This window comes from Ricinus communis, chromosome 6 (genome assembly GCF_019578655.1).
Source record: "Ricinus communis isolate WT05 ecotype wild-type chromosome 6, ASM1957865v1, whole genome shotgun sequence".
Classification (NCBI taxonomy): domain Eukaryota; kingdom Viridiplantae; phylum Streptophyta; class Magnoliopsida; order Malpighiales; family Euphorbiaceae; genus Ricinus; species Ricinus communis.
The window spans coordinates 7795012-7809583 of record NC_063261.1 but is presented as its reverse complement, the minus strand read 5'-3'; the positions used below and the strand labels follow the sequence as shown (position 1 = coordinate 7809583).

The 14572-nt window shown below is 39.0% G+C and overlaps 2 non-coding genes across 2 annotated transcripts; one reads left to right on the top strand and one right to left on the bottom strand.

The window, feature by feature from the left end:
- Positions 1–5109: 5109 nt before the first annotated feature.
- On the top strand, positions 5110–5216 carry LOC112533728. The gene has a single exon (XR_003078063.1). It is a non-coding gene; the product is annotated as a small nucleolar RNA R71 (small nucleolar RNA).
- Positions 5217–13864: 8648 nt separating this feature from the next.
- Positions 13865–13971, bottom strand: LOC112533743. Its single transcript, XR_003078077.1, has one exon. It is a non-coding gene; the product is annotated as a small nucleolar RNA R71 (small nucleolar RNA).
- Between the last annotated feature and the right edge of the window lie 601 nt (positions 13972–14572).

Sequence of the window (14572 nt, the reverse complement as noted above, 5' to 3'; positions counted from 1 at the left end):
CTCAAGACTACCGTGTTCAAGGTCAGGCCGGTCAAGACGGCCAAGTCCAGCCGCGGCCGAAATCGTGGATCTCACCAAGTAGGGTTTCACCACGGTAGTGTTCCTCCCGTGTTGGCCACCACGGGCCGTGTTTCTCCGTGTTGGCCACCACGGGCCGAAGGCCGTGGTGGCTACAAACCGTGCCCAAAGTGCCAATTTCAAGAATCAAAGTTAATGGTTGAGCACGGCCGAGTCCGTGCCGTGCTCAATGTATGCATTGCGGGCTCTTGTCCGATCTTGATGAATTCTCGTCCGTTTCCGCACGTATTGATCTATAATTGCTTAAACAACGATGATGGTCCTATAAATGTTCCTGAAATGCAAAAGAACATAAAACACGGGTGATCTGGGAATAAAAGCACAATAATTGCTAAGAACATACACAATAATATGCAAGCAAATATGTGTAAAACTATGCTCATCAGATGATAAAGAAAGAGATGAAGTTGCATTAATAGTGCCTGAGTCAATAACACGTGAGGGCGATCCATCTACTAAACTAATAGTGCTAGAAGAGGAATGTGGTTGAAAAGAGGAAAATAGATTGGGGTTACCTGTCATATGATCTGTAGCACTAGAATTAATGACCCATTTTGATGCAGAGGAAAGAAGACATTGACTTGGATTACCTGAGTCGGCAATAGCAGTGATAAGCTGCGAAAGAGACCTTAATGTCTCTTGATATTGAGAGAATTTAGCATATTCATCTGCAGAAACCATGATTGTCTTATCAGTTGGTTGAGGAGAAGGAGTTGTAGTAGCTGCAATATGCACAGATGCATTACTTTGAAGCCTATTTTGCAATTCCTTGCAAGTTCGTTTTGTGTGTCCGGGCTCATGACAATAGTAGCAGACAACTCCCCCTTGTTCTGGAATCCGATTACTTGAACTTCCCCCTTTATTAATGTTCCTGCTGAATCGCCTGTAATCGATTGATCACGAGGGCATTAGTCACCGAGATGGAGCAACTAATGGGGTTGATTCATTACGGACAACCCTACTAAAAGTCTCCTGCAACGTTGGAATTTGGGAATCGGAAAGAATTTGAGATTTTACCGACTCAAATTCAGGACGAAGACCAAAGAAGAAAACTCATTACAAATTTATTTATTCTCGTTGAGCCTGTTGGACTGTCACGTTAGGACTAAAGGGCAATAAAACATTAAGCTCCTCATAAGTACGCTTAAAGTTCATAAAATAAGCGGTGAGAGATTGATCTTGCTGTTCAGTACGATGAAAACTCCGGCACACATCATAAATACAAGAGATATTGCCTTTACCCGAATACATAAAATCCAGATAATCCATTAATTCCTTAACATACTCACAGTTATCAATGAGAGGAAGTATTTCACCGTCAATTGAGTTCCTCAGCTGTAAGAATATGTGGGCATCATCTGTTAACCAAGCTTCCTTGTTATTGTCATCCGGAGGATTATCTGTTAGGTGATAAGCCTTGTTGATGCTTCGTAAATACACACTTACAGCCTTGCTCCATCCACGAAAATTGGACTAATTTAGTTTTTGATCCGTAATTTTCGTCATTGCCGGAATGATATCAGTAGTGACAGAAACTGATTTGGTACCACTCATGATTACAACGGTAGGTAGCAGAGAATAAAATGGATAATAGCAGTGTCCAAATAACAAAGACACAGGCAACAAAGAAAGAAACACCACAAGAATCTCACAGTGCTGCTCACTAGGGCAGAAAATTATTTTTAACAAATGATTGCTCACTTGGGCAATCTGAAGTAAAGGAGGATCAAATAATTAGATTTGGCTCTGATACCATGTAAAAGTAGAAAATAAATCTGAAAAATTATTGTATTGTCTATTGATCATGGAAGTATATATATATACAATTGGAAAAGTTTTTATTCTAGAATATTCTAATCTCTAGAATTATCTCTAATTAATTATACTCTATCTTATATTAATTACTCCATATTCTATAATATTCTAGATTATTCTACAACATATAATATCTAGCAACAATGGTAGAAAGAATGGTGGAATGAATAGAAGTGATAAAATGAGTGTCAAAGGTGAATTACAATGAAAGAAAAGGCTAAGGCTCAAAATTGGTTTAGTAATGGAAAAACAGGGTTAGGCTTTTGGCCAAATTGTGTAAATCCTAAGTGCCCATATCATCTCATGACTATCAAAAATTCATGTAATCTTAAAAGTCATCACAGAGCAAGTTCTAGAAACAAAAATTCTGTACAATGCTCACTAATCAAAAACAGAAGTAGCATAAAAGCCTCACCATTTGAGTGGGATAAAATTGCATGAATTCTCAAACAAAAGTTTAAACAATTAAACAATCTAATAAGCATCAATATTAACAGTGTTCTATATCCAAGATAAAATAAAATGAAAAAAATTAAGGAAAAACACCAGTTTTACCTGGCTTGATTGAAATTAAGAGATTCATTCATTGCCTTCTTTCAACAAGATTCGATAAAAAGCTATACGGGTATCCATTCAAAAGAGAAAAATTATCAGCTACTTGATTAAAACAAAACTCAAGATAAGGACAGTAAGAATGAAGAGACTCAATCAATAAGGAAAATGAAAACAAGATAAAAACAGCAGAACCAAAATTGGTACCTGCACAAAACTAAGGTACCTACCCCACACTTGAGAAAAACACTGTCCTCAGTGTGAACAAGGTAGGCACTCCAAAATAAAAGGAATAAAATACGCACAATGAAGCTAATTATAGGAGTCCACAAAAAAAACTGGAAAACTAAAAGAAAAACAAGACAACAAAAAGAGATAAAAACTAGAAAGTCTACTGGATACTGCCCTTGATGTGTGCTTTAACACTCTAAAATATGTTAGTCCTCAAAATTACGTATGAGCATCGAGTAGGCTAACTCCTGCAAAACTCAAGAATAAACACATCCCAAGCAACATCTAGTAAAAGGTTCAATAAAATAAAATCTCAAAATAAAACAAATTAAAAAGAAACTGAAGTATCTAACTAAAAAAAAACTACATAAATAAAAAGATGTCCAAAAATTCAAAAAGCATAAATAGATTCGGGAATGCCTCCTGAAGGCGCTTCTTTTTGTTCGAGTCATCTAGCTGGACTCTGCAGCAGCATTCCTGCATCGCGGGCAAATTAAGAAGGTGGGCTCAATGTAAGTTGGGGCTCGAGGCATATAAGCGCAATGAGAAGGTCCAATGTGTGCGGTAGATGACCAAGGAGGTGCTCTCCGCACCGATTTGGGATGCCCATTCATCCACTCCTAATTCTGGCTAAGTGACCTGTAAAAAACAAACTTGCCACTACCCTTCTCGGGTCTATCATAGCACAAAGTCTCAAAATTGATACAAGTTGTTTTCTTCAGATGAATAACACATATTAACAGGGAAAGAAACATGTATAGCATCATCCATTTATACATCCTATGGTTGTTTATTACATGTAGGACCAATTCCATCAATACTACAAATGGCATGAACATGGTCGGTGGAAGAACTATCAAATGGGGGTAAACTAAAAGTAACACAGTCATCCCCTACATTAAGTTCTAACTTCCCCTCAAATACGTCTATTTTAGCTCTAGCTGTGGCAAGGAAAGGTCTCCCCAAAATCAATGGTACACCATGCTCATTATCTATATCCATAACCATAAAGTCCATAGGAAATATGAACTTATCTACCTTGACTAGCACATTCTCCACAATTCCCCTAGGAAGCTTAACAGAACGATCAGCTAATTGAATGCACATCCTAGTGGATTTGCCTCCCCCAAACCTAGCTTATTGAACAAACTAGTTGGCATAACATTTATGCTAGCCCCGAAATCAGCTAATGCATTATCAACACACAAATTACCTAAAGTGCAAGGAATAGTGAAACTCCCTGGATCGTGACGTTTCTCTGGCAACTTGCTTTGAAACACCGCTGAGCACTCCTCGTTAAGCTGAACATAGGCTACCTCCTCCAACTTCCTTTTTCTGCTAAGTATGTCCTTTAAGAACTTAGCATACTTCGGCATCTACTCCAATGCATTAATAAAAGGCAAGTTAATATGCAGTTGTCTAAAAATACCTAGAAACTTACTAAACTGCTCTTACGCCTCTGCTTGTTTGACTCTAGCAGGATAAGGAATCTTAGGTTGATATTCCCTGACTGGAATTGATTTCACCTTTTGTCCCTCAGGTTCCTTAACCTTACTACTCGCCTCAACCTGCACATCAATAGTGGAGTCGTTAAAAACAGGCTTAGAAGGAGCTGAAACTAACTTACCTGAATGCAAAGTGATGGCGTTCACGTGCTCCCTCGGGTTAGACTCAGTGGTGCTAGGGAGCGCTCCTTGCTGCCTCTCAGACAACATCTTAGAGATTTGGCCAATCTGGGTCTCCAAGTTCTGAATCGAGGCCAGCTGGTTCCTAAGTGCACTATCAGTTTGCTGGAACCTCATCTTCGTAGGCGTCATAAACTTTATCATAAGCTCCTCTAAATTTGATTTCTTTTCTGGTGGAGGAGGAGCTTGTGCAGCCCACCGGGTCATTGCCGATGAAGTCTCCGAAACCAGTGGACCCTGAGCATTATTGTTCCTCCAACTGAAGTTGGGATAATTGCGCCACCCAGGGTTGTATGTGTTGCTGTAAGGATCGTTCTACTGCCTTAGGGCATTCCCTATATAGTCAACCTGCTCAACATTAGAAGACACAACAGAAACAGATGGAAAACTAGAGGAAGATGAAGTAAACATACCTCCCGCAGTAAAGTTCGCACTGTAGTGCGGGCCACCATAAAACTCGCAGCTAACGTTCGCCGCATGAATTGGCATCTGGAGTTAGTTAATCTTGTTAGTCAGAAGCTCCACCTAAGCTGCCAAGGCTGCTGTAGAATCTACTTGGTTGACCACCCCCTGTTTTCCTGGTCGGCTCCTAGAGGATTGCCACTGATAATTGTTCATGGCCATTTCCTCTATCAAATTCGAGCCCCGCCGGGCATCTCATCGCTTAGCGCCGCACAAAGCATCCACCATCTGCCTCTTCGTAAGTTTCAACCCGCTGTAGAAGGTTTGAACCTGCATCCACACTGGCAATCCGTGATATGGGCAGCATCTCAAAAGATCCTTGAACCTCTCCCATGCATCGTACATGCTTTTATCATCAAATTGCATAAAAGAAGATATGTTGTTTCTAAGTTTAGCAATTTTAGTGGGAGGAAAATACTTATATAAAATTTTTTCGGCCAACGCCTTCAGGTAGTAATTGTCTGTTGTGGAAGAGATTGCAACCATCTCTTGGCTCTGTCCCTCAAGGAAAATGGAAACAATCTCAGCCGAATGGTGTCATCAGTTGTTTCATTTATCTTGAATATGTCACAAATCTCCAAAAAGTTAGAGATATGAGCATTGGGATCCTCGCTGGGCAATCCTCCAAACTGCATGCTCTGCTGGATCATCTGGATAACATTGGCTTTTATTTCAAAGTTGTTGGCAGCTACAGCAGGTCTGACTATACTAGTTTTCGTCCCATCCAAAGATGGTCGAGCAAACTTGTACATTGTCCTCTGATCGTCATCGGCCTGAGGGTTGAGGTTCTCCATCGCGTCAGCTCATTGATCCTGAACTGTAACTTCATCCTCCTCCTCAACTGCCTGCAAATGTCGTCTCAATAATCTAAGAGAGCACTCCGGGTCAGATAAGGGTGCTATGGGATCAGGTTTAGAGCTCCTAGTCATAAACTACTTGAAACCGACAACCAAACAACCACCAATCAATAAAAATAATAAAATAAAGAATAAAGAATAAACAAATAAACAAACAATGACTAAATTAACACAAAAACAATTCACTCTAGTTCACCGTTACTTGTTCCCTGGTAACGGCGCAAAAAACTTGATGGGCTACTGATGCAACCTACACCTAAGGCAGTGAACCTATCGATGTGGCCTAACACTAGTGAGTATCAAGGTCGTATCCCTGGAGATCGGGTGAACCTAAAGTTACTACTATTCGTTATGTTATCTAATCTGAAATAAGGTGTGAGAAGTCGAAATTACTTAACTAATGACTATGAATGCAAATAAATGAATGAACAACAACCCGGAATGAAAGAAAATCATAATAAAAGAAGTAAACCCGAAGGGGACCTAAGTGATGGAATTCTAAGGTTGATTTTATAAATTACTAATCTTGCTACCCGTGCCTAAATCCTGAATCGAACTCGGCTCCTCTCTCGAGCTCACCAAGTTCCTAAACCTGTTCTAACCTAATGGAATCTCTTCTTATCAGATTATTACAGATTAGCATTAAGCGTGATTTAGATCTATTAAGAGTTGTTAATTCTTAATCCGGCGAGTGAATTAACCTTATCTCTAAGTGTTAACTACCAGCTCTTACTATTCAATTTCCAGTTGTAACAAGCATTTCTCAATGTCACGAAACAACCCAAAAGATAATTAATTCAACGTCTCAAATTAACTGAATCAAATTTTATTACTAAACAACAAGAAGATTACAAGAATGGTAGTTAAAAATCTAAGAATTAAGGACAATCCATCAACAAAGGTGAACCCTAATCGGTTCGGCAGCCCTAGTTACTCATAATGAAAGAAACAAATATAAAAGGAAATAAACAACAGAAAAGGAAATGGAACATGTAACCTCTCTTCTCTCGAATCGAAGTGGAAATGTCGCAAGCATCGATTCTGAAACCAGCCTCAAGTATGGATCTCGGATGTCTCGATCAATCGTCTAGAAACTTCAATCTTTGCTTGAATCCTCCAAATCAATCCTTTGAACTGACGTTAGTCTCCCAAAATGTCAAGAACAGAGGTGTAGAAGTAAGGGGTCGCGCCCGTAGAGAGTCTAGAAATCAGAAGCAGAACCTTGTCTCATTTTGCGTGTACCTATTTATAGGCAGAAGTGCCATAGCTGTGCCACAGTCCGTGCCATGGCCTGTGCAATGGGCACCAACCTCCACGAAATGCCAAATTTCCAAAATTGTCTAAGGGAGGCTGTGCAAAAGCCTCAAAATGCGCACCAACAAGGAATCGACTCCGATAAACATCTAATATGTGTAAATCATCCAAATACCTTGGTTTCTACCGGTAAATCAATCAATCTCTATCAAAGAGTTCGAAAACCTGAAAAATTCATAAACATACTAAAGTGCAATCCAACAGGAATAAATATGACTCAAATACGAGAATAAACGACTGATACACAATCAATAAACATGCATAGAATCATCTACATCAATTTTTCATTTTAATATGGTAGAGGAACATGTCTGTCCTTTATAAAAAACATATTTTCCCACCAAGTCAAGGGTTGGGAATTTGGGTGGTTATGAGAAATTAATTATATAGAGAAATCAAAAAAGAAAAAAAGATTACTTTTAATAAATAGAAAAAATAGAGCTTTTAGGGGGGAAATAATTTAGTCTCGTTTTACAGGAAGAATCGTTTCTTTCCTATTTCTCTATTTGCAAAAAAATCTTCGATTCCTTGATTTTGAATCACCAAGGTAGCAACTTGAGGGCCCTAAATTTTCTCTTGATTTCGTATTCCTTCTACCTCATTCCTCATTTTCTTTTTATCACTATTTTTTATCATGCTAGTCCTGTTTTAATTTCTTTTAACTTCTCCTATTTTTCCTATTTTGTTTTATTTATTGCAACATTAGTTTTTTTCCTTTTCTTTTTTTCCTTTTTCTGGAATAACTTGAAAGTCTTGATAGGTTGGTTGAACTTTTGTGAGTCGACCCTGTACTCATGTGAGGTCAGCCTCTTCCCTGCCAGTTTTATTATTCTGAAGATTGCGTTTCACGTTTTACATTAAAACAGTGTCGGTTAAGACCACTAGGACCTAAGCCACTTAGCTCGTGTGAGGTTAGCCTCAGCACACGCGAGGCTCGGGAGCCGGAGGCCTCCCAACGACGTCGTTTTACTCAACATTTTGAGTTTCGAGAATTTCAAGCTTTAAGACCCTAAGCTTGTGCCATGTCACCTTCTCCGCACATGGGTCCAAGTGCCACACATGAACCCAAACAATGGCGTTTCGAGCAAAATGACATTATATAGCATTTATAGCTCACATTGGAGCTAAACTTGCATGAGCTTACTTTCTGACTGCTCAAGGTCAGTCTCTCTCCTCCAATAGCCAAGGGTTCGCGTCCAAACAACACAATGAGCCCTCTGTGTCCTTAAAGGGCGAACCTCGCGTGAGTTGGCCCTGTACTAGTGCGAGGTTAGCCCCTATGATGATAAAAAAATCTATTTATTTGTTCTGTTTTACATTCTCCTACTTAATCCTTAATTATATTTCTATCCTATCTTAACTTTTTATGCATAATATATTATGTTTGCAATTTTGTTATTTAATTTATTATGTTCACATTTACTATCATTTATTTCATATTAAGTGACTAACCTGAGGTGCAGAGTAGATAGTTCCTGGAGATTCGCCCCCTTGAGGAGGATCAATTTTTACTTTTATTTTATTTCACCTTATTTTATTGTCATTTATCAATCTATATTAAGGGCACTAGGGCCATTTTCATGCGTAGTTTTCCCCAATTGATCCCTGCTTTCTTTAATCCTATTGCGATTCTATTTTTCTCCCTCCTTCTATGTATGTTTAATTATGGCTTATACTATACAAAAACCGTGTTTAGCGACAGATAAATCCGTCGGTATAAGTGTTAAAATCATCACTAAAATGTTTTACTGACGTGTTTACGATGGCTGACGCCCATTGCTAAAAATGGCGTTGTTACATCTCTAACGACACCTAAATACCCATCGGTAAATGTGGTGATGAAAACTACCATCGCTATAGCAAAAGTGAGGCGTCACTAAAGGCGTAGGTAGAAAGGCGTTGTTGCATCGTTTTATTAACGGTTCTTGCCGTCGGTATATTTTAATACCCATCGGTAAATGTTGTCATTATTTTTTTTATATTTAGGGGTCGTTGCTAAACCGTCACTATATTTTTTATTTTTTAAAAATATTTATTTATAGCCATCGCTAATCTATTGATAAATGCATGAAATATATTTTTTAAATTAATTAATATTTTTAAATTTTTGAATTAATTAACATATTTTAAAAATTGAAATAGTAATAAGAAAGTGAAATTGGAAAATAAAAATAATTATATACGAAAAATGCAAAGTCAAAATACTGTAAAAAAAGTAATAAAAAAAAGTATAAATATAAAAGTCTTTAATCGGAGGTAGTTAACGATAAGGAGTCATTGTGGTCCTGAGCCAGAGGATCCGAGGTAGTAGTTGCAGACGTACCGGCTAGAGTAGGTGCAGGTGATGGAATGAAGCCAACACCAAACATACGAACCATGTGCTGCATCGTTTGCTCGAGATCTATTATGCGGGCGCCGTACTCTTGATCCAGTTCCACTCGTATCTCGCTCAATGAAGGTGGGGGCCTCTGAACTCAGCCCGTATATGCTCTGCTTCTTCTCTCTACCGATGATGTCGATGAACGACTATAACATGTCAACCAGTGGAGGATAATAAGAATTCTCACTAGGCTGAGATGCAGCAACTGCCTGTGCCTCAACAATATCCTGCAATAGACAAAAATTAAAATTAATTATCATATTAAATTGAAGTAGTAGCAATATTAGTTGAAATTCTTTAATATGTTATAAGTAACTTATAGCGATATGTTGGGACTTACTGTCAATGAACTGGCCATCGGTCTTACTATGCAACCGACAGAACAGCTCAAAGGCCGTAGTCTCACAACCCAATTCCCTAGCCTGAATAAAAGAAGATAATTAGATTAAAGATCATTATTATTTTTTATAATCTTAATTAACTCTTGTGAAAAAGTACATAATTTTCATTCTTATCAGTGTCCGCCGGTGGTTGATGGCTGACCTCGATCCAACAGTGTGACGAGCAGGGCTTGTACCGGGGCTGGCAATCTTGTTGAGATGGTTCTTGCTATGTGTCTCAGCGGCAGCCTTCACCTCGGGCCTCTTCCAGTAGATTGTTTAGTGGGCCCAGGAGTCCTCTGTGACATATCGAGGCCGGTTCCACTCCGCTTCCAGCCGAATATCATGTCGCAGTATCTCTCGGCTGCTTACTTATCCCATGCAGGTCGAAGCTAGTCCTCATACCTCAGGTCCTAGGTGAAAATTTAAAAAACAATAAAAAAAATATTAATATTAATCATTTGTAAATAAAAAATGTAATTTAATAATCATAATATTTATCACCTTCGACTCTATGAAGTACGAATCCTTCGTCTCCTTAGGCATGAATCGCCACGCATACTCTTCGCGCTCTATAGCATTCTTGAAGATCTTTGTGGTCCTCACCGAGCAGAGATGAGAGGCTATGATAGGCATCATATTATACATAATTACATGCCCAATTGTTTACATTCTTGTGCACAATTATCTCGTTTTATGCTAGAATCACCTATCTTTTGGTTCCTTTCACATTTCAGGTCATTATCGAAAGATATTATTAATAATCGAGGGAAATAAGCGCAATTACGAACCAGAATCCATCAAATTGAGCAAGGACTAGCATTCCGAGGTTGAGCACGGCCTGGACTCCGGTCGTGTTGAATTGTCAAGTAGCTGCCCTCCAAGAGTGCCATTTTAGCACGATTTTTGTAGCCACCACGGCCCGTGGTGGCTTAGCACCGCTAGGTACCTGGCCCGGAAGAGGTCAATGCATAGGTTCAAGACGGCCCGACTCGCCTCAGTCGATTAGCACAGCTTGACCACACCGTCAAGGGACTCCATAGGCAAAAACGATTTGGTGAATTAGGATTCGATTTTCTGACTTGATTTCCATTATACAAACTTAAATCATTTGTTTCCTGACCTTAATTCTCGACTTAGGGAGATCAATTTCATCAATTGAAGGAAGGATTACACTTGTTTCAACATCAAATTGAAGATGGGAAGGCGGCAGAGGCCAATAATACAGAAAATAAAAAAATCAGAAAAAAGGGGAAAGAAACCGGTCATATCTGGACGACAGCGACGACATTATGGAAGGGTGAAGGGGAGTGGGTGCATGGCAGCAAAAGGGGGAGATAGGGAGGAAGAGAGAATAAAGAGAAAGGGAGGGGATTGTCGTGTTTTAAAAACTGAAAATTTAGCAACGGACGATGTCCGTCCTTAAATCTTAGGGTATAAAAAACTACAGTGAAACACTATCGTTTCAATTACAGATAGACGCCGCCTGTCGCTAAAAGTTAGGCCATAAGAATAAACATTACCATTTAAAGTTAGCGACGGCCTCCAGCAATCGCTAAACTTTAGGGTGGCATATAAGCATTCTAAGATACTCTCAGCGACATCAACAACCATCGCTATTTGGTGCTTATAGCAACGAGAAGGAAGACTGTATCTTTACCAGTTTAGCAATTACTTCTTCCGTCGCTAACTAAAACAAAAGGGGCCAACCTTTTGCGCCAATATTTTAGCGATAGTATGCTCCTCATCGCTAATATGCCATCACCAAGTCGTCGTTAAGCCATCGCCATATTATGTGCAAAAAGTATGCGCCATTGCCAAAGACTGCAGACTTTCCATCGATGAATACCTGATGCTATAACGTTGTCAAGTTGATATCCACAAACAATGTCGCTAATCTGTCATTGTCTTATCGCTATATAGTGACAGAAGATTACTAATAGGCATCATATTATACATATTTACATGCCTAATTGTTTACATTTTTGTGCATAGTTATCTCATTTTATGCTAGAATCACCTGTCTTTTGGTTCCTTTCACGTTTCAAGTCATTATCGAGAGACATTATCAATAATCGAGGGAAATACGTGCAATTACGGACTAGAATCCATCAAATTGAGCAAGGACTAGCATTCCGAGGTTGAGCACGGCCTGGACTCTAACCATGCTGAATTATCAAGTAGCTGCCCTCCAAGAGTGCCATTTTGGCACGGTTTCCGTAGCCACCATGGCCCGTGGTGGCTCAGCACCGGCTAGGGCACGACTTAGAAGAGGTCAACATACGCATAACACAGAGGTCCAACACGGCTTGAACTCCACCCGTGCTGATCAGCACAGGCTTGACCATGGCCATGCTGAAGGGATTATATAGGGAAAAACGATTTGCTGAATTGGGGTTCGATTTTCTGACTTGATTTTTGTTGTACAAGCTTAAACCATCTGCTTCCAAACTTCAATTCTCGACCTTAGAAGATCATTTCATCAGTTGAAGGAAGGATTACACTTGTTTTAACATCAAATGGAAGATCAAGACAAGATTTGGGAGCATCCAAGAGGCAAATTAGGGTTTGCTATTCTGAATTGGAAATTTAAGGTTTCTCATTCAACTTGAAGAAGAAGGGTGTACATACCTTTAATTTACTTTTTTGAATCTATTCTTTATTTTGTGATGCTTATTAGTATGAGTAACTAAATTGTCAAACCCAATTGGGGTTCCTATGTTGTTGGTTTAATTTTAATGTTATGAGATTTTGATTGTCAATTCTTGATTCTTCTTGCTTTCATTATTAATGAGAAATCACTTTATTCATGAGACGTTGTGAATTGTGGTATTTAGATTGCTTTATGTAATTGAGAAATTCATTTAGTAATTGGAAATTTGTATAGCAAGAACTGGTTAATAATCACTTAGAGATAAGGGTAATTGACTAGCTAGATTAAGAACTAATAAAGCTTAATAGAGATGGGTCAAACCTTAATGCTAATCGAATAATCGATCGCTAGGAAGAGATTCCAACTTTAGGTTATTAGGTTTATGAATTTAGTTATCTCGAGGGAGACTGAATTCAGTTAAGACTCATCCATGGGTAATTGCAATTGATAATCAATTTAATCTCTATCTTCACTAAAATCCAATTAACTTAGGTCCCCTAGAGTTTGCTTTTTCCTTCGAGAGTTTTCCTAAATCCTTTTAGTTTATTTGACATTTAATTAATTGTTTGTTCATATTTAATCATAGCATAACACTTCATTGATTTGTTTAGGTTAGATAACATAAGACACTACAGTAGGTCTAGGATCACCCTTTCCCGAGAATACGACCTTGATACTCACCATTTGTGCTAGTCTGCATCGATAGGTTCACTGCCTTAGATTGTAGCTACATAAAAAGCCTATCAAGTTTTTGGCGCTGTTGCCGGGGATAACTTTTTATGTGAACTAGAGCGAACTTGTGTTTTTGTTAATTTAGCCATATTTATTTTTCTGTCTTTATTTTGCTTTATTTTATTCTTTCATTGTTTTAACTACTTTTGTTCTTTGGTCGCTACATTCCATTTGTAGGTAAATTATGACTAGGAGCTCAAACTCTGATCTTATAGAGCCTCTGTCTGATCCAGAATGATCCCTCAGACTGTTAAGGAAGCGTTTGCAATTAGAAGAGGAGGAGATTGAGGTTGAGGTACCTGTTGATAGACCAGAAAGGATGGAGAATCACAATGGAAATGCCACGGTGGACACCAACAGAATGATGTACGAGTTTGCTAGACCATCATTGGATGGGACACAAACGAGTATACTCAGACCGGCAGTGGCAGCTAACTATTTTGAGATAAAGCCAAATGTGATCTAGATGGTACAACAAAGTGTATAGTTTGGGGGGGCTACCAAGTGAGGATCCCAATGCCCATATAGCCAATTTTTTTGAGATATGCGACAGTTTCAAGATAAATGGAACTACCGATGATGCCATCTGGCTGAGATTATTTCCATTTTCTTTAAGGAATAGAGCAAAGAGATGGCTGCAGTCCCTTCCACTGCACACTATTACAACCTGAAAGTCTTTGGCTGAAAAATTTCTTTACAAGTACTTTCCTCTAGCTAAAACTGCTAAATTGAGAAATGACATTTCTTCTTTTGTGCAGATGGACGACGAGAGCATGTACGACGTTTGGGAGAGGTACAAGGACTTGTTGAGATGCTATCCACACCACGGTCTACCAATATGGATGCAAGTTTAGACCTTTTAGAGCAATTTGAACCTTGCTAAGAGGCAAATGGTGGATGCTGCAGCAGGTGGAGCCTTGAACAGCAAGACGCCGGAGCAGGTGCATAACCTGATAGAGGAGATGGCCATGACCAACTACTAATGGCAATCCTCTAGGAGTCGGCTAGTTAAACAAGGAATGGTGAACCAGTTAGACTCCACAGCAGCCTTGGCAGCTCAAGTGGAGCTTCTAACCAAGAAAATAGACCAACTTTAGATGCCGGTTCAAGCAGCCCAAATAAGTTGCGAGTTTTGTAGTGGCCCGCATTACAGTGCAAACTGTAATGCGAGAGGTATGTTTGCTAGTTCCTCTACTTCATCTATTGTTTCTGCTGACCATGAACAGGTTAATTACATGCGGAATGCACCCAAACAGCAAAAAAACCCTTATAGTAGTACATACAATCCTGGGTGGAGAAATCACCCCAATTTTAGTTGGCGCAACAATAATGCCCTATGTTGTTGGATTGATTTTAATGTTATGAGATTTTGATTATCAATTCTTGATTCTTCTTCCTTTCATTATTAATGAAAAATCACTTTATTCATGAGA